This window comes from Canis lupus, chromosome 13, assembly GCF_048164855.1.
Source record: "Canis lupus baileyi chromosome 13, mCanLup2.hap1, whole genome shotgun sequence".
NCBI lineage: Eukaryota > Metazoa > Chordata > Mammalia > Carnivora > Canidae > Canis > Canis lupus.
In genome coordinates, this window is record NC_132850.1 from 58586211 (window position 1) to 58611809 (window position 25599).

Genomic DNA, 25599 nt, shown 5'->3' on the forward strand with positions numbered 1-25599 from the left:
AGTAGGATCTCAAAGAGATAAACAAACTCCCATGTTAAACACTATTCACATTAGCCAAGATATGGGAACAACAACATATCTATATCTATCATCTATCTATATCTCTATCTGTATCTATATCTATATCTATATCTATCTATATCATCTATATATCTATATCTATATCTATCTATATCATCTATATCTATATATATCTATATCTAAATCATCTATCTATACAGATATATATATGGCCATAGGAAAGAAGAAAATTCTGCCATTTGTGACAACACAGTTGAAACTTGAGGGCGTTACGCTAAGTGAAATCAGTCAGACAAAGACAAATACGGTATGATATCACGTACATGTCAACTCTAAAAAATGCTGGATTCACAGATAGATGAGTTGAATGGTGGTTACCAAGTGCTGGGGTGAAGGAGAAGGAATAGGGACACATTGGTCAAAGGATACAAGCTTCCAATTATAAGACAAATAAGTTTTGTGGGTCTAATGTATACCATTGTGATCATAGTTAATCACATACTATTAAATGCTTGAAAGCTGATCAAACAGTAAATCTTAAATGTTCTCACCACAAAAAAGAAATAGCAATTATGTGACATGAGAAGGTGTTAGCTAACACTCAGGTGATAATCATCCTGCAATATATAACTGTATCAAATCAGCGTATTGTACACTTAAACATACAGAATGTTGCATAACAATTATAGCTCAATAAAACTGGAAAAAGTAAAAGAAAAATCTAGTTTTATGTTTTATACTTTTCTAGCATGTCACTAAAGATTGCTACAGTTCTTTCTGCAGCTTAATCACCTTACAAACATACCTAATTAGATAGATAGACGATAGATAGATGATAGATAGATAGATAGATAGATAGATAGATAGATAGATAGATACTTAAGATTTTATTTATTTATTCATGAGAGACTGAGGCAGAGACAGACATAGGGAGAAGCAGGCTCCATGCAGGGGGCCTGATGTGGGACTTGATCCCGGATCCCGGGATCTTGCTCTGAACCAAAGGCAGACACACAACTGCTGAGCCACACAGGTGTCCCTCATTTTTGTTTTCTTTTAGTTTGTTTTACTTGTGTATTAACCCAATTTTGAAAATGAATCTAGTTGTTTCTTGATTCCTAAAAAAAATCAATTATTAGTGAAATATTTGGGGAACAAGATTTCAAATCTATCTCTTGTACTTTGGGCTTGGAATGCTCTACCTCAATCCCTCCGCCCCCAAATGACATGTTGCCTATTTAATAAAATGCATTAATACATGCATTCCATGCTTTGAATTATCCTCTAAACATTGCTTTCTTTGTATCCCACAACATTTAATGTTACATTTTCAGTTTCATCACAAATATCTTAAAATTTTCTTCTTTGATTTGTATGTTTGTTATGTATTGCTTGATTTCCAAATATTTAGGAAATTTTCAGCTCTTATTCTATTCTTGAATTCTAGTTTAATTTCTAGTAAACAATTCTTAGTAACAAATTCTAATTTAATTGTTTTCTGATAGTACATTTGTATGATTTTGATTCTATTCATTTTTTAAGGTATGTTTTCAGCCAAGAATATTGGTCTTTCTTGGTTCCATATGATCTTTAGAAAAATGTATACTATGCTGTTGTTGGGTGACATATTCCATAAATATCAATTAGACCAAGTTGATTGAAAGGACAATTCAGGCTAACTATATATTTACTGATTTTATGCCTGTTTCATCTATCATTTATTGAAAAGAGATTGTTGAAGCTTCAAAGTATAATAATGGATTTGTCTATGTCCTTTGTAAGTCTATCAGTTTTTGTCTCACATATATTAGTGTTTTGTTGATTAATAATTGAGTCTTTTTGGAGAATTGACCACCTTTGATGATTGTAATACTCCTCTTCTTGATTAGTTTTTCTGTTTTGAAGTCTGCTTTGGCTGAAATTAATACAGCTAGTCCAGCTTTCTTTTAATCAGTGCTAGCATGGCATGTCTTTTGTCATCCCTTTACTCTTAACCCACCTTCGTCGTTACATTTAAAGCCTATTTCTTATAGAAAACATGTATTCAGATTTTTAAATCTAGTCTTTCAGCTTCTTTTATGTGTAAGTTGATTGTTTCTATAATTGGCTTATTATTTATACTATATATTTTTTTATTCATTGCACTTATCCTTTTTATTCTTCCTTCTTTTCTGCTTTTGATTGAGCATTTTATATTGTTGTATTTCATTTTCTCTTTTTGTATATCAATAACTTCTTTAAAAGTTTTAATAGTTGGCCTAGACACATAACAATACACACATAATTAATCTCATACTACTATCGACGTTAGTGCAGGTATCTTATAAGAGTATTTCCATTCCTCAGATATGTATCGGGTAATATGAACTGAGTTAAATAGGCCTTTAATGTGGGATTCTAAATTAATCTGGTTAGGAGTTAAATTGTACTTAATATCTGCTATAGCTGTAGGTGTCAGAGCCTTCAACTTTCTCTGTTTTGTCTCCTCTACTTTATTGAGTTTCCCTAAAAACTCCTTTAAAAACAGAGTCTGCATTTTGCAGCCCATCAGCTGTAGTTCATTGCTATCATACTGAAGGTCTGTGGAGGCAGTATAAGGTTTGAGGATAGGAGAAGCCTTCTACAATCCTACAATAAATCTTAACTTTTTGTAGGACTGTGACCTTGGGCAGTGATCTTCACAAGTATTTTTCAGCTTTTTTTCCCTCCCTCATAGGTGAAAAAGAAAGATTGCAGTGGTTGTAATTGGGTAAAGGGTCCTGTAACATCTCTGTCTTTGTTGAGTAGGCTTCTGTTCTGGAGACTCTCTGGGTGTATTTCAAAATAGGTTATTATCCAGAGGATTTTCTTGGCTTTTCACCTGGGGGAACTGGTAGGGTCCTGGAGGTAAAAGCCCATGAACTGTATGTGTTGGGGGCTAGGGGGTCCAAAGATAGAGAGTCTCAGAAAATTATCATTTTCATAGTAGTCTACATTCTGCCTCCAGCAATTAGTCACATTTACCTGTTAAGTATTGCTTCTTGTTTATGTTTCTATAGGCTTCTACTCCAGGTAAGTTCAACTCAGATATGACTCACTGTATTCATCTGTATCTCAGGTGTTGGAGATGTTGGTTTGCCTTATGACTTAAATTCTCTGATAATTCAAGAAGAGTCATTGAATTTCACTTTGTTCAGCTTTTTTCCTATTGCAAGAACAAAAATGACAACTTCTAAGCTCTTTCTATGTCAAAGTTTAAATTGGAAATTATAAAATCCATATTTTAAAAAAATTTTGATCAACTCATGACCTGGCTGTGATTGAAACTCTACTCTTGATCTCCAATTTTCAAAATTATGATCATGTATTATATCATCAATAGCAAATCTACCTTGAGAGTTTATGCCTATATCTGACTGATAATTGTAGGCAGTCATGTGAATGTCCTTTTTAGCTAATCCAGAATCTTTCTTATTCTTAAACTAGTAGCTCAGAAACAAGGAAAAAAAGAAGTGAATTTTGTAATTGGTGCAGCTTATCTAAAGCCTATACTTTACTTATTAATCATAGACTCCCACAATCCATTTAAAGTGTCTATACTGCAAAGAAAATTTGAGAATTTGTAATGGAAATCCCTCTACCTTGATCAAAAAATGAATCTCCATATTTACCTCTTAGATTCAAAGCTTTTTGTTTATTCTTTGCTGATTGCACCACCATCTTTTGTGATTATATTTTGCCTTGCATTTATTTGCAGTGTTTCTGCTGTCTGTGGACTATTTATAATTAACAAAAACTGAATAGTTTGTTTATTGTTTTTATTTTAATGCACCTAATATATCAGAAACATAAGTGTGTTAGGTATTCATATCCCTAAAAGTAATGCATCTAGAGACAGCATGCTTTTTATGGCTTAAAGTTATTTTGATTGAGAAAGTTTTAAGTATATCATATAAAAAGTAACATATTAAGAAGTCTCTATACACATCGAAAAGTTTCTGAATTAATTTAGCATTAAATGTCAGTCATTAAATGACATTCTATCTAAAGAAAATGATTTTTCCCCACTAAACATAAATAAATATGGACATATATTTTGGCAAGGACTTTGAAAATTAGAACTACTTACTAAAAATAAAATGTATGTATAGCCTCTGATACAGAATTTTTAAAATATAGATTAATTCTACATATAAACTTCCATTGTCCAAAGAAATAAATTTATTTTGTTCCTCAAGGTTGTATAATACACCTTTGACATGAGATGATACTAGAGAATATTTTCTACAAATGAAACCCTATACTTTCAGAAATACAGTAACATATTAATAACAATAAAAGTCCATAGAGTTTCTTGAGATAAAATTCCAAATGTTTAGAAAGTTTTTAAGTTAATATGTTCTTTGAGCATACATATTTGGGTTTCTTTAGTATATTTTAAAAATTAGTTTCAAACTATTAATATAGATTATATTCATTCCTTTGTAGAACAAATCTATCAAGCAAACTTTTAATTAATTGCATATTATTTACATTGAAATGAAAATATCTTGCATATTAAATACATACACTTGTAACTTTAAAGCTTTTTATTCCTTCTGCTAATAACAGTAACAATGATAGAAAAATTGACATGTTAGGAGCTTTGTATGTAGTAAGTCATTGACTGTATTTTTAGGAAATTGTCTTTATTCATCCCATTTCACAGATAAGAAAATTATGACAGTGGAGTTAATTAACTTGGACAAAGTTTCATATCCACTGAATGCCAGAATTAAGTTTCATTAAGATCTTCATACTCTAGGGGCATCTAGGTGGCTCAGTGGTTGAGAATTTGTCCTTGGCTCAGGACGTGATCCCGGGGTCCTCGGATTGTATCCCACATCAGCCTCCTCTGCCTATGTCTCTGCCTCTCTCTGTATCTCTTATGAATAAATAAATTGTCTTGAAAAAAGATCTCTATAATATACTGGAAGTCAGATACTGTTACACATTTTCTGTTTCTAAATATAATGAAATTGCCACGTTTTTATCTTAAGTGCCAATACTTTATTTATGTTAAAATACATCGATGACAGTTTGTCTGCTTTGGAACACAGAATATACTAAATATAGAATATATCTTCAGCAGTAGAAAGTCAAATAAAATAATCAGATACTAAAGAACATTTTTTCTTGACATACTAGATTAAAAGAATTCTCACATCACAACTGCTTTTCTTTCTTTCCTTCCTTCTTTGTCTCTTTTTAAATTTTTCTTTTCATTTTTGTTTTTTGAGGTTGTGCTACAATATAAGAAAAAATCTGGGACTTCTGAGTCAGGTAATATTCCAGTTTTGTATCCTATGTCTGTTTCACTATAGCTAGATAATTTGGATGTGTTGTGTATTTTCCCAATGGCTTGACCTCCATCCATTCCTTGAACTAAAGCTATCATCAGCTTCAGACTGTTGTTCTGAGAATTTAACTGAGGCAATGAAATAGGGATAGGCACTTAGTGAATGTTTATTCTCTCTGTTTCTTTCATAAAGTAAGACAATTAAAACAGTGTGTATTTCTTCTTTTTTTCCCTTCTTTTGTGTCTACTTTAGTGGAAACAGTTTGATATGGGATACCAAGTACTGTGTAGCTTATTGTGCTGTTTTTTCTATTTAAAAGAAAAATTGTCAGGACTACTGGGAAGCTCAGTGGTTTGAGCTTCTGCCTTCAGCTCAGGGCATGATCCCAGGGTCTGGGATCAAGTCCCACATCAGCCTCCTTGTGAGGAGCCTTTTTCTCCCTCTCCCTCTGCCTATGTCTCTGCCTCTTTCTCTGTGTCTCTCATGAATAAATAAATAAATCTTTAAATATAGTAATGAGAATAGATAACATTAATTTTACTATAATAATTTAATAACATATATTTTTGTGAAAAAATTACTTCATAATGATTAGGTTTAGTATGTGGTATGAAACACACAGCGAAAAAAAGTCATTCTATAGATAATAATATACATAATGTTTCCATTTATTTCCATTTAAAAAACACAACTCTGCATGTTCTTCTCTATTATTAATATAAAGAAGACATGATGAACAGAAAATTTATCGTAGAAATATTAGATCACTAAAATTGTTTCCTAAACATGGTCCAGGTAGATTCTTGATAGTTTTGAGTGAACAGGTTATGAAATTTAGTAGCTATTAACTGGTTATTGTGGCTTATTTTCTACTTAATTTTCCATTATTAATTGCTCTATTTACCATATATATATATATATAATTTTATAAACTACTTACATCATTTAATCTTTAAGTGTACTTGAGGATCAATTTATTGCTTATATTATATTTCTATTATTTAACAAAATCACCCTCATTTTAGAATAAACATATATAACTGAGGAAATATAGACTAATATGGTCCATTTTTGGTTGAATTTCTTTAAAATAATTTCTCTTTATCTTTTTTACTCTCTATGTCTATTTCTCTCTCTCCTAACATCAGTCTCTTTCTTTAAAGTGAGCATCTATTTATAAAATAATTTTTTAAATCCTAAAAACAACTTTAAAGATCTCCATGTGCTTCTAATGGAAACTGACATCAAGACAATAATCAACATGGTTTTACATTTTTATTCAAGACATTGGATAAGATTGTGTTAAGATGTTTGAATTTCAGCCAAAATAAATCACCAACACGATTTTATTTTCCATATTTTTAATTTAATATTTATTGTTTCTCTTTAAAATAATTTTTTAAATCCTAAAAACTTTAAAGATCTCCATGTGCTTCTAATGGAAACTGACATCAAGACAATAATCAACATGGTTTTACATTTTTATTCAAGACATTGGATAAGATTGTGTTAAGATGTTTGAATTTCAGCCAAAATAAATCACCAACACGATTTTATTTTCCATATTTTTAATTTAATATTTATTGTTTCTCTTAAGTCCTAATATCCTGTCACTATGTTCAGTTGTAAACTGAGATTTACAATAAAATTCTCTGGTCCATGTAAGAGTAATGTAACATAGTACTTTATCAATCACTTCCCCGAGTAGGTATTTCATCAGCTTTCAGACCTTATCCTTGAGTTTCTTATTTAATGTCTATTTTGATGCCAGTCACCTTTATATACTAGTGTTATGTCTATGAAAAAAAATATATGTATGTGAGAGTAGACATTTTTATATTGCAGAAATTTACTATGTTCCAACACAGAATCTGATAACTATCTCTGAAATTGTTTTATATATCTTTGCCAATTTTTAAAAGGAATAGAGCAAAGATACTATCAAATACCATGGATACACTCAATACAGAACTATTTCATACCAGCCATTGGGTCCTTAAAACAGATTCCAACATGATCATTCATAGAGCTCATAGAGCTCTAGCAGTGTTAACGAATGCTTAGGCTATGAGTTAATCTTCACCATGGAAACACAAAATTTATATAGTAGTATAAACTAAGATTTATCAATGAGTCTTCTTTTGTTGTTGAGTACAGTATCTTATGGGACATTGATCACCAAGTTAAAGAAGACAACAAAATTCTCAAATTATCCCTGGATATTGGAAAACATGAGTATAACCTCATTCAACAAAATATTGAAAGATCAGTTAAATTAATAGTATATACATATTTCTTTTTTCTTATAAGTTAATCAAGTTTTGTGAAATTTTTCTTTTCTTACAGCCTAGGAAAACTAACTGATGAATGGCCTTTGATAATACCTAGCTAGTGTTCAATTCCTCATTTTATAAACTCATAGAAAGTAAATTACCATCAAGCACATAGAGCTAGTTTAGGGCCAGTCAGGATTAAAAATCCCATTTTAAACTCATAGAGGAAAGATTTTTTACTATTCCACATTGTGCAGAAGAAAAGATCAACAAGGTGTTCAACATTATTAGAGTAATGATCTTTGTAAAGCAACCCTGATGGACTAGATAATTTACACATACAGATGACAATAAGTTACTCAAAGATACTGTCAGAAGACAGTTATAGCCTCTGAGAGGAGGGCAATGAATATATTTAACTCATCAGCAAACAGTGTGGATCATTGAGGTTAAACATTGAAGCAAAGCAATATGAACATTTGCCCTTAGAAATAGGCTGGTTCAACTGATGAATAACTGAATTCTACCTCTGAAACTAATGATGCACTACATGTTAATTAATTTAATTTAAATATTTTTTTAAAAAAGAAAGAGTTTGTTCTTTCCAAATATAGGCTTTGTCTAAAATTTAGTCTACCGTTCAGAGCTGCTAACAATGCCAGATCTTGAAAACATACTGTAGACAATGAATTGGATTCTTTATTCTCATCTGATAGGGTCTTTATGGGTAACTTGAGAAATGTTAAACAATTACTGTGATTATAAGTGATAAGTGAATACTTGAATAAATCAATTGGAAGTCTAAAAATATATCTATTTGGACTTATTACAACAAAAGAATGTGGATATTTTACTGAAATGTTACTTTTATTATATATACATATATATGGTGGCAGTTGTGGAACAGGAAGATGACAAAAATCTAAGCTTAATGTAATGATGTATATGAAATGAGCAATTTATAAAGTGTCAGGAAGCTTAATTTTGTCATTAATTAAATGGGAAAATTTATTTGTCTTAGTTTCTTTATTTGTTTCCATTTCTTATTTGTTTTAGTTTCTTTAACTATGAACAGTGGTTTTATCATGATCTTTGTTTTCTTCCAGCAAGAAACTATATGATTCCTGAACTTTTTTATATTAATGAAATAGTCACATCATAAGAAATATCACGACTATAAGAAGACTAGATAGGGATAAATAAAAATTAAGAATACCACTAATAATCTGTATTAATACCTACTCAGTATAATTGAAAAGATCCTTTGGAATTAATTTGATGACTTTGTCACAAAATAGTTAACAAAATTGAAGTCAACTCAATAAATATCTTGAGTAGATCCAAGATATTTTTAAGACATAGGCCCTATTTTGAAAATCCTCTAGATGGTTAAAACAATATAACATATTAATCAATTATAAAAATAAAATGTCACACATAAAAGAAAATGTTATGTGTAATAATTTTACAACCTGTATCTTGCTGCATTTAAGTAATGCTCTCAGATAACTTTCTCAAAAAAAAAAGAAATAGAAGTTAAAAAAATAAAATAAAAGAAGAAGCTAAAGAACTATAATAGAAATATATCTGGTTTATGGTGTTGAAAGAAATAGAAGTATAAGATTTAGGAAAATATTAACAAAAAATAATTAATTCTCCATCAAGAGGGCAATAAACGTTTCTTCACCTCCTTTTTGTTTCCTGTAAGTGCAAAAATATATAGAGAGGATTAGGGAATTGTTTATAGTAGAAAGAGCCCAGCAAAATACGTAGGGTTTGTATGGGTTTCTGAACAAGAGGAAAATATTAGCAAGAGGTACCCTTTGATTAAGTTTTAGTTTTTCCCTCTGTAGCTGACATCAGAGATAGAGTCATTCATTCAGATATCCTTCTAGTTTCTTTCTTTATATAGATAGATAGAATAATAGAAGTTATATTATAGATATAATAATAGATAGAATTATAGATAGAATATATTATAGATAGAATAATAGAAGTTACTGTTTTTTCTTCCCTGAGACGGTTGCTGAATGGACAGATTTATTATCTGGAAGTTGTTGCTGGTTCTTTGCAAGCTCACTTTACAGATGGATACACTTGGTTCCACAGGGGTGTTATGGATATTGATCCTGGTAGTTTTAAAATCTAGAGTATGACAGAGATTCACAGTGTCTGAACCAACTGGTAAGAGCAGAGCGGGCTTTCATGTATTAAGGTTGACTTCATTATTATTGCCCTGTTCTTCAGTAAATAGACATCATAAAGCAAAAAAATGTGTTGTGTATGTGTGTGCATGTGCATGCGTGTGTGTGTGTGCATCTTCTGGAGAACAGATAGAGAGTAAAGGACTCCTATAAAGGAGAAGAAAACAATACAGAGATAAACTAAAATTGTTTAGCTAAAATAGCAATGCCTGGTTAAGTATCATTGATAAAAGTACAAAATAGGGTTAAGGTACAGATTAGTATAAGTGAAACCTCATATCTGTTTAATTCAATTTATAAGAATGTTTTTGGATGTTTATCTTTCCAATCTTGATATCATTTCCATAACTCCATATTTATTAATTTTTAATTTATTAATATGAATGTAGTGACATACGCCAGCTACATTTATCATCTCTAATTTCTTAGCAACTTTTATGTTATTTAAAGAAATTGGTCTTAAGGGCAAATCCATGCCACTTGAAAACTTTTTCACAAAGAAAATGCAAATATATGAATTTATTCCCAGACATTTTATTTTTTTCCCTGTTTTGTTTGTATAATTTCTTATAAAATACAAAGTCAGGCAATTTACAAAATGTTACAGTATGAAATCTTAAGCTCAAATATAGAGAAAACATATGGATTAATGTTCTGAGGGCCATGAAAAAAGAATATGAGAAGTGAATAAAAGTTTGGCAGATGGAGCTAGAGTAAGTCACTAGAGGTTGGAAACACGAAAATGAAGCAGCTATTGATACTGTTTTGTGATTTTCTCCAGAAGCCGTAAGCAGTCCAGAAGTAAAAGGAGAAGGCAGATGGTGGCATTTAAATAGATTCAGAATCCAGGCAAGAAAGACAAAAAGAATAAAAAGGATGGACACTTATGCTAGCAAAACTAAAACCAAGATTTTCTCCAACCACATTCCTTCCAAGGAGAGAGATTTACTATATAAGTCTACTTCTATCCTGATATTTGGTAAACCCAAATACAATGCCAAGTTGGCCAGAGATAACTTCTCTAAAAGCTATGGGTTTACTGTGTTTCTAAAAATTGTGCATGTGATACCAGTTTGTGATAGTCTTGCAGATTTTGTTAAGTTTCTGGATTTTCTTTTTCTAAAAAAAGAAGACATGGAAGACTTAACCAAAGAACTAGTTCAACTTTCACTGTCTTGAAGGCATCACATCCGTTTCAGGGAAGGACAGCCCAGACTGCAGATGTGGTACCAATTTCATTTCCCTGGGGGAAATGTGCAAGGGGCCTGGGGCAGAGAGCAAGCTGAATTAGAACTGCAGAGAATGAGGATCAATTCTGGGTTTCAGTTAAATAGGACACATCTTGTGAGTTTTGGCTTTGAATCCTTTGTGTTCCAAATCAAACATTAAAACTTCTTCAATTAAAAAAAATGATTTTTTATTTCATCAAATTCCAAGTCATAAAACATTCTTTAATTACTCTCTGGGAGATTTAGAAAGTTCATATTCTAATTTAACTATTTTACATGATATTTTTATACTCTGCAACTTTTTTTTTTTTTTTGAAAGCCTTAAGAATCTAAATTGACCCTTTGTTGGGAATGCTAGATTTTTGCTCATGTGCATTTTTTTTTTTTTTAATTTCAGGGGAAAATACCAATGCACTCCCCCATTACCACAAATTATGCAGTTGATTTCCCACATTTGGGGAAATTGCAGGGGTCAGCACATCTGGAGTGTAATGGATAAGCCTGGCCTTGGGAAAACCACCTTTGTTATCATGGTATCTCCTTTGCCAAGTAAGTATTGCTCCTGTGAATTTTAACATCACAGCATGAGCAATTTTACCTGAAGAGTTTATGGACGGATTCTAGGGGAAAACTTGGCCTCTGAAGAGTGCTTTGCATTTGCTTTTCTTAGTACACCGGGAGTATCGGTATTCAGGGACTGATTTTTATGATAGTTTCTCATCTTGGGCGTTCTGTACCAGAAGTAGAGCATGAATTCCAACTTCAAAACCATGTGTAGTATAGCTCATGGCTACCAATTACCTAGGAAGGTTTCTTTGTTTGTTTTCAATTTAGAATCCAGGTGGTGAAAGACTTTGTGATCTTCCTTTGCTTATAGATAGTACTTTGTTTTGCCTAATTTACCCTTCTACTAATGATGGGGCCCATTGAGGCTTCCTGCTATGTATAGGAAGGTCTAAACTCAACTCACATCTCTCATAGGCTCAATCTCCTGTCCTTCCCCTGTTTAGGTATTACAGCACTGACCTTTGGTTACTGGTCTGGTCCTCTGACCCAGAGTAGCCAGCAGATCCCCTCAACTACGTGCTAGCTGAACTGGTTTTTGTTCTGTATTCCTGGCACCAAGTCTTTTTAATATAAATTGATTTATTTGAAGCTATGATTTTTAAAGAAATCTTAAAATTGTATGTGTCATTTCTAGATATTGGCAGTAGGATGAATTTCCAGCTGTCTATTAACAGGTTGCTGGAACCAGAAATTTTTGTTTGGGTATTCTTAAATATTTGAACTTTTTTGGTTGTTACTGTTTTTTTTTTTTCTTACGTTAATTACAGTTGACCTTTGAACAACATGGGGGCTGGTGTTAGGAATGCCATCCTCTGTGTAGTGAAAAATCCACATATAACTTTTGACCCCCCAAAAACATATCCAGTAATAGCTTATTATCCACCAGAAGCCTTACTGATAGCATAAAATCAGTTAACACGTATATTTTTTCTTTATATGTATTATATATTTATTATAAATTGATTATATATTTACTTGATATATATTATGTGTTCTTGCACTGAAGTAAGCTAGAAAAAAAGAATATGTTTATTAAGAAAATCACGAGGAAGAGAAGACACATTTACAGAACTATATTGCAAAATTCCGAATGTGGAGCCCTGTGCAAGTGAGGGGCCATGCGTGCACAAAGCCGTACTGGCAGAAACAACCTAGGACTGCCAGCAACAGCCTGGAGGGCCTCACATGGGCCAGGGCCAAGCCAGGTGGGAGCCAGATGGCAGCCTGGTGCCCAGCAAAGCCAAGGCTGAAGGAGTCCTCACTGCAGCCAGGAGCTGGGCCCCAGACAGTGGCTGGTGGACCTAGAGCACTGTTCCCTCCACTACCAGTGCTGCTACTGACCCTGGTCCCTGCTTCCTCTGTGGCCAAGCTGGACCTGGCAACCAGCAGGAAACCCAGAGACATTCCAGAAGTGGCAAAGGCTCACTTTTGCAAGAATACCAAGTGGGTGCTAGACAGCCTGGGATACCAGGACTGGGGAACACACAGGAGGCACAGTATGCTGTGGGGTACTTCACTTTGAAGTTTGGGCGTCAGGAGACTTACACGTCTTTGACTGCAACTACAGCATGTTGTGGAGGCAGAGTGGACACTTCATTGTTCCCGCTTCCCACCTCCCACATGTTCTTTGGACTGAGCCAACCAGGTACCCCTCAGTCTTATTATTTTTGGAACAATATGGTAAATTGATATTATTTCTCCCATGTCCTTTCATACATAAGATAGCTTGAATAAATGTTTCCTTTTCCCCCTTGCCTTATTTTTCGTGATAATTCAAAGTACTCTTCTTCTCAGTCTGTGATTCCTATTCCTTTAATATGAAAACAACATACCTAGTTCCTTCACTAATAGTTTGCCTTTTGCTCTCCCAATGTATCCTTGTGAAAATAATTGTTTTCTCTCCTTCCTCATCTCTCAGTGAGACCTCTAGAAAGGTTTTAATTCTCCTTTTCATCATTTCATTTTCTCCTTCTTCTCTTTTTCTCCTGTCCCTCCCTCCCTCTTTCCCTGTCATCTACTTACCTCCAACTCTGTGTCTTTTTGATAGTGAAGTACTTTTAGCTCCAGAACCTGTGTTTGGTACTTACAGTAGGTATTCCTTTGGAGTCTATCACTAATTAGTTAGAAAAATAGTGAGTCTACTTCGAGAATTCCACTTGACACTTTTGTGACCCATTGTTGGGGAGTTCACTGTTGTCCATTTGGACTTCCTAACAGTTGGCTGGATTGATAACAGCATTCATTGATCATCACTGCTTCCTTTTTTCTCCATGAAATTTATTAACATAGTTGTTCATCAATATAGAGGCAAATGAAGCAAAACATGTTTATTATTCTGATTCCAGATACATGTAGAGAACTAGATATAAGAATATTGTAGGAAAACATATGAATTAGAGAGAAAATGAGAGTTGGAAGGAAAAGAAATGTCGATCTGACCAGGCAAAGTCAGGTCTTGAGGTCTTTTAACAAATGTTATTTGCAGTGATATGGTGGTTAATGCATAATGCTTCCAGAGGGTTGCTAAGATGGATTGGATATTGAAAATTTTATTTTGAGGGGATTACCAAGAAAATTATTTTTACATATTTGGTAAATTGTAAAATGATATAAAATATAAAATAATATTTAATCTCTTTTCCCTTCTTTGCTTTTTTTGTCTTTTCCGTTTTGCAATTTGATTGTCATTATTTAATTATTGTGTTGCCAGAACATAATGCCAATATGTAATTATCAATATTAATATTAGTGTGTTATTTGATAGTTTAACATTTACTAAATATTGAGATGTTTTGGAAATAACATGTAAACATATCATAGAAAAAAATAAAAATAAAAAAACACATCATAGAACACAAAATGGAAGTATAACTAGGAAAGATGAACTTTAACAGGCATTATAATTCTCATATAAATTATTAACAGCAAAATATACAAAATCTATATACCATGTAAGTGAAGAATATTCAATTAATCATCAAATGTTTAAATGAAACAATGTTATATGACTTTATTTTGATCCTTGCATATAAATTTGTTATTTGTGTAATAATCAGACTGGGAGCATATTTTTAACTAATTTTCCAGCAGCTGAAAAAAATTGTTTTTAACGCTAGATGAGTCTTGATGAAGAATTTAGTTATAATCTAATTCCAAATACTGTCCCCTTGACTTTTTCATCTTAAAATAATCTTTTGCTTGATACTTTTGAGATCCCCAGATTCATTATGTATAGATGGATATTTCAAAGTAGATTTAATTATAACATTTTTAATACCACCACATTAATTTTGAACTTAAGAAAGTCTTTGCACTAGAGCAAGAATTCTTATAATTCGTACTTTGTTTACTATCTTTTATTTCTCCTTTTGAAAATTCTAAAAATATGACAATGCCCATTTACTTGATATATAATTTTAATGTGTATAACTCAATTGGTACATTTTTCTGTTCTATATATTTTGAATATATAGAAATGGAATTTTATACTAAAAATTAGGAGTGATGTATAAACTGCAGCGCATATTGGAACAGGAGATATTTAAAAATATATTACAATGATTGCATTAATTATTATAGTCATCACTATTTGATATTTTTAAGAATGTTGATAAACAATAGGGTAAAGGAGATCATGAGTGAGGTTTACAGCCTTTTGAAACAGGAGAAAGTCGTCAAAAATTCAATTAGAAAAAGAACTATAAAAGTAGATACAATTTATCTTTACTAAAATAGATACTGATAATCTCTATGTGTGTCTCTGTCTCTCTCCTATCACTCTATTATCTATGTATCTGTTTATCTATCAACCAGATAAAATTTTTGCACCACTTATTCTCAATCTTTGAGGATAAAACATGAGGAGATTAAAATTTTTCTTTCTACAGTTTGGTATTGTTTGAACATATATAAAACATATAACAGTGAGATTATCACTTAACAGTGTGATTATCGCTTAACCAGACTTTTTACAGTTACAAACACAAATACATACACAGGCACACAAATGCAAACTGGCATTAAGTTTTCATTGGTTGATGTATTCAAAGTAACTGCCCCCTTTTCCTTAATGATCCTTCAGCTAGGGATGGCTGTGTGATATTATTTCTGGAAAATGAAATGTAGGAGGATATCACATTCTCACTTGGGTTATCTTAATAGAAGCCAAACGTACCTAAAACATGGACTCCTTCAATGAATTTCCCATTTCATAACTTTTTAAAGTTATTAATCTGATTCTATCCACCTAAACCAGAAAAGTGACATTGTAAATAAAATGAACTAAATAATAATGCTAAATATTTGAAAGGCAGAAGGAAAAGCATGCATTACTAATCAGCTAGCAATGAAAGGTGAGGAGCACGGATCAAGATGGAGAGTGAAAAGTCAAAGTTAAAAAATGGTTTTCTGCTTTTGAATAACTGGCTAAACTGTGACTCTACAAAGTAAAATCAAGAATCTGGGAGCACATGTAATTCGGGGAAAATAAAATTTAGTTGACAGGAAATTCGAAGAGAGATCTTTATAGGGTATGGACTGTAGCTATGCGTTTGAGATGTAAAGAGGAGAGTGAACCAGCAGAAGGGACTGAGAACAGTAATGATCAAAATTATAGGTGCAGGGGAAAGCCAGAGAAGCAAAGTTTTCAGGAGAGAAGGAAATGATGAAGATAGTGAAAGGTCCTAATTAAGTATAGGGAACTAGTAGTAATTCACAACCTCAGCAAGAAGCTTGTATATGGTATAATAAGGGAGAAAAGAGCCTGTCAATAAATGAAGGGTCTCAGGGGAGTGGAAACTGAAGGTAATAACGATGTATATGCCTTTTAAAATATTGAACAGTAGGAGTACCTAAGTGGCTTAGTTGGTTAAATGTCTGCCTTGGCTCAGGTTATAATCCCAAAGTCCTGGGATCGAGTCCCCAATCCAGGTCCCTGCTCAGCGAAGAGTCTGCTTCTCACTCTCCCTCTGCCCCTCTTCCCTGCTCATTCTCTCTCTCTCAAATAAATAAATTAAATATTTTTTAAAAAAATTAAAAAAAAATTAAAAATTGAACGTTAAAGAGTGTTGGATGCCAGAAAGGATTTAGGAACAAAGTAAAGATTTTGTATTCATTTGTTTTTAAGATGTGAAAAATGTGAACATGATTAAATGTATGTGGAGTCAAGAAAGAAAAGGGAAAAAAGAAGCTACAGAGAAAAGCTTGGATAAAAAAAAGATACAATTGATAGAACAAGATCTTAGAAAAACTCAGAGGCTAAATGATCCAGAATAGCAAAGTTGCAGAGCTAAGACTTGGGCAGGAAAGGGGACATGTTTTCAAAAGTAAAAGAGTGGAAGAAAATAAAATAGGTGTGTACATGAGGAATATTTGCAGATTTCAGTGACATAAGTCTTGTCTTATGGCTTCTTTGTTGTCTCCGATGGAAATGATGTTCTTTGTGAATGGTGTATGGATGAGTTTGCGGTTTCAGACACTTGAAGGATTGAGAGTGTGGAGACTCGAGTGCTGATTGTAGAAACATAGGTGGATTTCCTGATATCATTGAGAACCTACTTGAAGTTGCAGATTTACTTGGTCCTATATTCAATGTTAAATAACTTTGCCCAGGTATAATCAGTACAGTGTTTTCAGAATTCAGTGAGAACACAGAGTTAGATCAAGGTTATTCCACTTTTTAACCTCTGGAGGACCATTTCAAAGATATTCCTCATAAGAAATTACCTGATCTATGTCTTCACCTCTACCAAAATCATTTTCTTCAGCTTTTTATTTACTTTCCATTTTGTATTTAACACCACAGTACTTTTCTTCATGCTTTGGACATTTTCCTTTATGACCTATCTCAGCTGATAATAAAAAAGTCCCTTTTTAAAAGATTTTATTTATTTATTCATGAGAGACACAGAGAGGCGGAGACGCAGGCAGAGGGAGAAGCAGGCTCCCTGCTGGGAGCCTTATGCAGGACTCAATCCCGGGACCCCAGGATCACAACCTGAGCCAAAGGCAGATGCTCAACCACTGAGGGACTCAGGCATCCCAGTAAAAAAATCCTTTATTCATATTTATACTTCTAGTGTCCAGTGCATTTCCTGGTATTATCTGCTTGCTGCTGGTTAAAAGTCAACAAACTAGAAGAAAATATTCCTGAGATTTTTATCAAGATTGGTTGTGTAAAAGAATATTTTCCCAGACCTCTGCTGGGTTACAAAGGGAAAATCTAGAGTGAATTTGTATGATAGAGCACAATGGGAACATTTATATTGTGAACAATAGATACTTATTCACCGAGCTACGTTAAAGGTAAAACTGCTGTTCAAGACATTAATCACATGATGCTTAAGCATTTGAAATACAGCTATTTCAAACTAAGATATGTTTTAAAATTAAAATACACACCAGTTTTTAAAGAATTAGTATGAAAAAAGAATGCCATATATCTAAATATTTTATATTGATGGTGTGTTAAAATTATAATATTTAGATATACTGAAATAAATAAAATATATTATGAAAATTAACTTCATGGGTTTCTTTTAACTCTTTTTAATGTGGCTATTAGAAAATTTAAAACTACATCTGTGGTTCTTATTTATGGCTCACATTATATTTCCATTGGACACCAAGTGTCTATATGAAAAATAATACCAAACTAAAATTATAGTTGTGTTGCCTTTTATTAATGCTTTCTTTTTTTTCTGTAATGGTAATAATTGTCTAATATCCTGGATAATCCAATTTGCAAGGGTGACTGAAGAGTCTCCATATTCTTCATATGACATACCACATAATGCATTCAATTTTTATATGAAATTAGTTTGAATAATTGGTAGAATTGCAATAAGAGTATCAGAGTCAAATGCTTTAATAATATGCTGCCTTGAAATTATTCTCATACTAATTACCCATATTTTTCACATAATCCAATGTCAGCATTCTGTTCTTCTACAAGTCATTGAATTTCTAATTGCAACATAGAGACAGATTGAAATCATTTAGTAATGTATTTACTCCTATAATATGATATCTTTTGCAACAGGATTATTTTAAAAATTTAAATATTAAAATCCTGCAGTAGTCATCAGGTTCTATAATAAAATACACATTTATAAAATCATTTATAAAATGGCAACAAAAGTAACATATATGAGAAGAAACAAAATTTATATGACTAGACACCGACATAAATTATAGGAAATGCTGTTTTCAATAGTCTGTAATAATATTTAAGCATTAAAAAATAGTGTTTTATAGCTTGATGGCATATAAATGAAAAATTGTTAGTTGTTTATGAAAGAACATATCATTTTTGTTCTTACATGTGTCTACAAAATATGGGCTATATGTTTATCATTTATGATTGCTATTGCTGTTATGAAACTTCATTTATATATTAGAAGCGATAATCTGAAACTCAGTTAGATTTTCAAAATATTTCTTAGACCTGACTCCATTTTCTCTATATTTACCATCTGTCCATAATGTTATTAAAGTTGTTCACAATACATTGTACCAGAAGAAAAACCATAACACCTAGTAGAAACAATTTATAAGTGCTTTTACATAAATAAATCGTATATACTCATATTCAGAAGACTTCTCATTGTCTTGTTTTTTTGTATTTTTCTTATAACTTTTATAAGAAAGTGTATATATACCCTGAATATAATTTATTTATCTTAAAATATCCTTTAAGTTAAACAGATGATATTCAAAATAAATGTTTATTTATTTTAGTATTTTCACCATAAGGAGTATAGTTTGTGTGGATATGTCCTCAATTTCTGTTGATAATGAATTACTTAACAGAATCAACACTTTATTGGTATAGAATACTAAGTATGAAACAGATAATGTTTTAAATTTTCTCTTATAAACCAGTGCAGTCCGAATGACAGATAGATCCCATTGAAGCCAGAAATATAAGCCCCATTCTGAGGAGAAACAATAGATATAACAATTATGGAAAAAATAGATATTTGTAACTATCTATCATAATGATCATTTGTCTTATTTATGGTCATCCTTGTTCACTGGATTATTAGAAAATCAACACTATTTTTGAAAATAAATGTGACAAAGAAAGAAAATGTAAACATAAATCTTAATTCAATATTATTCTCCATCTCAAGACTGTCCACTACAAACATAATGAGGGCCACATATGTAATTTTAAACTTTCTAATAGCCACACTAAGAAGATAAAATGGCAGTTATTAGATTTGGTAATATAGTTTAATATACCCAAACTGCATTTATTTTGAGCATAATCAATACAAATATTAGAAATTTCTAAAATTTCCCTTTTTTGGGGTGCTAGAACTTTGAAATACACACTTTATTTTATAATTATGGTACATTGCAATTCAGACTAGACATATTTCAAGCTCAATAGCATAATGTGGCTAGTGTCTGATGTTTTAGTCAGCGATCTTTTTTTTTTTTTTTTAAGATTTATTTATTCATGAGAGACACAGAGAGAGAGAGGCAGAGACACAGGCAGAGGGAGAAGCAGGCTCCATGCAGGGAACCTGATGTGGGACTCCAACCCAAATCCTAGGATCAGGCCCTGAGCAGAAGGCATCCCAGCATATCTTTTGTTTTTTGTTTAGAAAGCCACCCTTCATAATTATACACGCATATGCCTATACATATATGTGGATTATTTAGCTATCACATTCCTGGAGCAGAGAGAAATGTGAGAAAAATAATGTGGGAGGATTTGAAAAAGATTGAAAGAGAGAAATGACCTTTGTTCCCCACAGAATTACCTGGCTTTGATTTGAATTCATGCTAATAGAGGCTAGCAATATAGGCTGATGGAAAATCTTGGTGAAAATCAGGGCTCAAGAATCAGCCCTAACACAGAATTAGGAAGGCCTTCTTTCTCTCCAGTTCTGCATAGAACTCATTTTGGACCCTGAAGAAATAAAGCTAAGGGAGTATGAAGGCATTATATCATAACTATGGACAAAGCTTTCTCTTTAAGAGAGCCAGAGAGACTTTGCAATAAGTTTTACAAACAAAGTAGATATAAAAAAAAATGGAAACTGATAAAAGAAAGGAGAGGTAAGTCAGACATCTAGTGTAGACTAACCTGCATTTTGGTTGAGGAAATTCTGCTAAGGAATACTTTAAGACTTCCAAAAAGAAGGAAGGAAGGAAGGAAGGAAGGAAGGAAGGAAGGAAGGAAGGAAGGAAGGAAGGAAGGAAGGGAGAAGAAGAGGCATTTTGGCATAGCAGTGTGGAAGCCACCTGGCTACTAAAACTGAAGAAAACTAAGCATATAGATATTTATGCTACATGTTTTTGAAATTAAATAGTAAGTTTCTTATTACTCACTTAGCAACAATAAATGCAGTAGTTGGAGATGGTTCTATTTCAAATACCTAAACTCATGGATCTATGCTTCTGCCATTAGTGTTCCTACTTACTGAAGCAGTAATCATTTTAAAAAGTATATGTAACTGAATAAATAACCCCATACTGAGAAGCACATTGCCAGCAAAGATACAGAAGTGAAAACAAGATCACATTCATGAGTCGTCTTTCTAAAGGATGAAGTAGACTGACCACAGCTAGAAGGAGAAGAAACTGAAGCAAATGAAATCCTTTATGTTGGTAAGAAAGTCAAGCTCTGGTTTGCTGCCAAAATCAGAGTGGAAGAGACAGACTTGCAGTGTATTCAATAATAAGAATTCAAAACAACTGTTGGGCTAAGCACTTTCTCTAGAGTAGATTATGATTGAATATTTTCTTAATAAAAAAAAAGAGGATAGGGGAAAGTACACGGTGATAATGTAATATCATATAGAGATCTAGGCCTTGAGCAAGGCTTTGGGAAACCATGAGTAATAGTAAAATATGAGAGACAACATTAATTAATAAAATATAAGGCCCCAGTCAGACTCAAGATTATTATTAATCAGCGGACAATACTCTATAGAAGTAGAAGCTACCACAAATCTTTAAGAAGATTCAGTATAAATTCTGTGCAGAAATATTCAAAACATGGCTTACAATAGAGTACAATAATCTGAAAATGCTGAGGAACTGCTTAATAGAAACAAGTATAGACACTTTGAATGTCGTGTGTTGTATTCTGAACAACTAGTGCAAATTAATATATAATTTTAATATTATTTTTCCTATGGAAAAATGGGAGAATACTGTGTCTTGATCTAAAGTTGCATAAATATCTCAGCACGTGATATTTAATTATATAAAGCTATGTGCAATTTATTTATACTTATAAGTAAATAATTAAATAGGAGAGTCAAGTAACTAATTACATATTTCTTTAACTGTGCTATAATTCAATGAGCACTCTTGCCTACATGACACTGAGCTAAATTTTGTAATGTAAACAAAGATGAATAAACACATGATTCTAGTTTCAAGGACCATATAGGGTAGAACAGAACATATCTAATCAATATTTACCCAAAATAAACTACAAAAAGAAAAAGTACAGAAAATGAAGTGTTTATATAAATCATAACAGAGCAAATCTTAGCCAATGCTTCCTTGTCCAGGTCCACAGTGAGTAGCTATGGTCCTACAGTGACCCCAGTGTGGTGTTGTCTTCCACCAGTTGGATCTGTGAAGCTGGGAGGGAGACAGCCATAGCTGAGATCCAAATAGTGGTGTTTTGGTGCTTGCCAACTCACACCAATCTATTAATCCTGACTTTCTGGATCACTATGACAGAGAAAATGATAGGCATAACCAGGATTAATCACCAGTTGTCTCTGACTCCAGAACTGGGTTCTAAAATAATGTGCTATTCTGCTTCTGCTGTGTTGGAATATTGAAAACATTCATACAGGCTATGAAATGAGAGGAAGAAAAGTAGAAAACAAGTAGAGAATTTCAGGATTGTGGTAAAAGAAACAGGACAGCACGGCAATATGAGAGCTAGAGGGATACTACTTCATTCATATAATACAATATTATAATACAGTATGAAGTTGAAAGTTTAGATTTTGTGCAGTTTGTCCTTTTTTGAGATCTGAAGATCAGAAAGTAAAAAGATACTTTCAACAAATTTATGGAATTTAGAATAGTTTCCTTGGGGACATTTTGCCAAGCATCTCTGGCAATGCTCTTGGGAAAACATCGAACTTTTTTTTTTTTTTCTTTTTGTTTGTTTTTGTTGTTGTTGTTGTTGTTGTTGTTGTTGTTTTTGGTTATTTTAGTTTTTTGGTTTTTCCTTTTTTTTCCCTTTTTTGGGAACAGGAAATAGAGAATCTATTTTATTTTTCCTATTGATCTCATTTTAAATATCTCTCCAGCATCCAAAAGTATTTGTGATTTAATAGCTAGTATTTTTTTCTAAATTCAATGGCATGGTATCTTTTTGTATATACTTTTGAGCAACCCATGTTAATTTATATTCCTGCTTGCATAAGTGGTTTTAGCAAGTCCATAGGTATAATTGGATGAGCACTATGTGGGTCTCTCTAATTAGAATTTTCAGGAAGTTGAGCAGGAACAGCATCTACTCTGATATGCATGTGTAATTTCCACTAAAGTGAGCAAGCATAACTAAGGACAATGTTTTCCCCTTTGAGCACTTTGAATTCAATGTGCTCCAGATGCTATGGAGACTCCTATAACTATTTCCTTATTCAAACTGTTGATTTGTTATGGCAATATAATTCCTTATGAAATCACTTTTGTTTGTTTAAATGAAGTTTTAGGCCCCTCCAAAGTAATATAAGTTCTGGTTATAGAGGTGCTAACTTTTCAGTGATGGAAGAAATATTTGCTAAGTGAAATGGAAATATTTGTCAAGGCCATCATGCTTCTAGTTTGATGATTCTGGACAGGATGCTGATACTAGCTGGCAGAAAGATATGAACATCCCTGCAGATTAAAATGCAAATTTTATTGCTGAAAACAGCAATACACAGAAAAGCCATAGAGCCTTTCAGCTTTCTGACAGCAGCTTGCAGAATCAGTGCACTGAATCACTCAATATCTTTAAGTGTCTATCCTATTCTGGAATTCTCATAAACATCTGCTCGCACTGTACCCATGCCAAGTTCCAGTTTTAAGAATATACAGTCTTCAAGATTAAATAACTGTTGGGCTAAGCACTTTCTCTAGAGTAGATTGTGACTGAATATTCTCTTAATTAAAAAAAAGAGGGTGGAGGAAAGTACAAGGTGATAATGTAATATACAGATGTAGGAACTCAGATATATAATTCCTATTCTAAAAAGAAATCACAACTTGAACTTGATTTTTACTGAAGTAGATTGTTATATTGCATACAAAACTTAAAATACTTTAATCCTGCAATGGGAAGGAGATACTAAGGCAAATTTCAACAAATGCTTAGTAAGTGATTTGTAGATACTTGGGCCTCTCTCTACTAGGTTGAGTTGCTACAAAGAGGACGGTGAAATAGTCTGTCCTTCAAACATTATCCCCATAAGTAAAGTCCAGAAAAATGTGATAATATGTTGTTTAAATGGCACATTCTATGCCCGAATTGGTTTTGTTGCAATCTCTCGATATAGAGAAGTCCCTCTACCTTAAATGGAAGAAAATTTTATTTTTAAGCTGGTTCTTGGAGATACACATTAGGAAAAGGGTTTGCAGATAATGACAAAATGTAATGCTGTTCACACCTTATAATAACCAGTTGTTCTCTTGAATCAAGCTACTAAGAATACAAATTGGATCTTGGCTAACATTGGAAACATGGTGATACATTTGAGGCTCCTTTTTCTCTGGTTCTAGTTGATTTATTAGAGGATACACTATAGTCACCTGGAGGTCTATTGAGGTTCACTCAGGTATCCATTAATATATAGTTTTGGGGGAGGAAATGACACTTCCAGAAGTCGCTGATCTTGTTCTTCTCATGTCTCTAAATTAAGTTTGTAGAAGAGGACTTTAATTTCAAATATGTGAAATAACTGATTGTTGCCCCATTATTTCAAGTAAAGTCACATTTTTGCTTTTGTCTGAATTGTATGCAGTATAGTTAAGGCTGAATCATATGTAGGCATTTACTATGAAGCATATTTTAAGTTTCTCTTATCTACTAATCTAATTTTAAGTTACTATAAACCATCCACATGTTAATTTGATATGGTTGGGCAAAGTATAATAATGAATGTATACATGTAAAACTCCTTATATGTATTTTTAATTCAAATTAAAATGATTAGGAAAGTTTTCATTTTATCATTTACTTTTTAAATTTATTCATGCCTCTGTTTTTCTTCATCACTTTGAGTAACCTAAAGTTAATTGTATTTGCCTTTTCTTGAATTCCATTTACGTGTACTTTAATTTTGTTCCTTTCTCTTCTACTCTCTCAACTTTGATTAGGATTCTAAGAGTGTTACCCAGCATAAGCAAGTTCATAAAGCATATTTTTGACATTTTCTTGTAGTGTTGCTAATATCTTCCTATTATATCACAACTGATTCTGAAAAAGTGTGAAATATGCATTGGATTTTACAAAACTGTTTCTGGTTTACATGTAGCATAAATAATCCCATGTGGTAGAAAGTCCCAGGAGAGGCTAGAAAAACAAATATACTTTATGTGAATAAATATCTCCGTTACAGGTGGAAAGAGATCTTATGAGAGAGAAGAAGGTTGACTATTGACCTGTAATCTGAGGGAAGAAAATGACATGAAAGAGTCTTCACAAAGCACTGTTGATTTAATTTTTTCACTGTGTGAGGGAGTCTGTGTTTTAAAAATTAATGAGTGCCAGCCTTAGGCGTTAAAGACAATAGTAAAACAAACTATGCATGGATGTATTAGATGGTTTCAGTGTTGTCCTATTCCATTAATAGTTTTGTATAATTAAAACTGTTGAATAAGGGGAGTGACTTTGTCCACCATTGGCCATGCATGTCAATGAGAACTATCACTGCCATCACCCAGAATTGATGGGTGAAAAAAGGTCTCAGAAATGTGGTCTTTCTATAGATCCTTCTATGAAGAAAAACTTTCACAC

At 32.5% G+C, this 25599-nt stretch overlaps 1 non-coding gene across 1 annotated transcript; it reads right to left on the reverse strand.

The window, feature by feature from the left end:
* Window positions 1-11439: 11439 nt before the first annotated feature.
* LOC140603292 (U1 spliceosomal RNA) lies at window positions 11440-11602 on the reverse strand. The gene has a single exon (XR_012006290.1). It is a non-coding gene; the product is annotated as a U1 spliceosomal RNA (small nuclear RNA).
* Between the last annotated feature and the right edge of the window lie 13997 nt (window positions 11603-25599).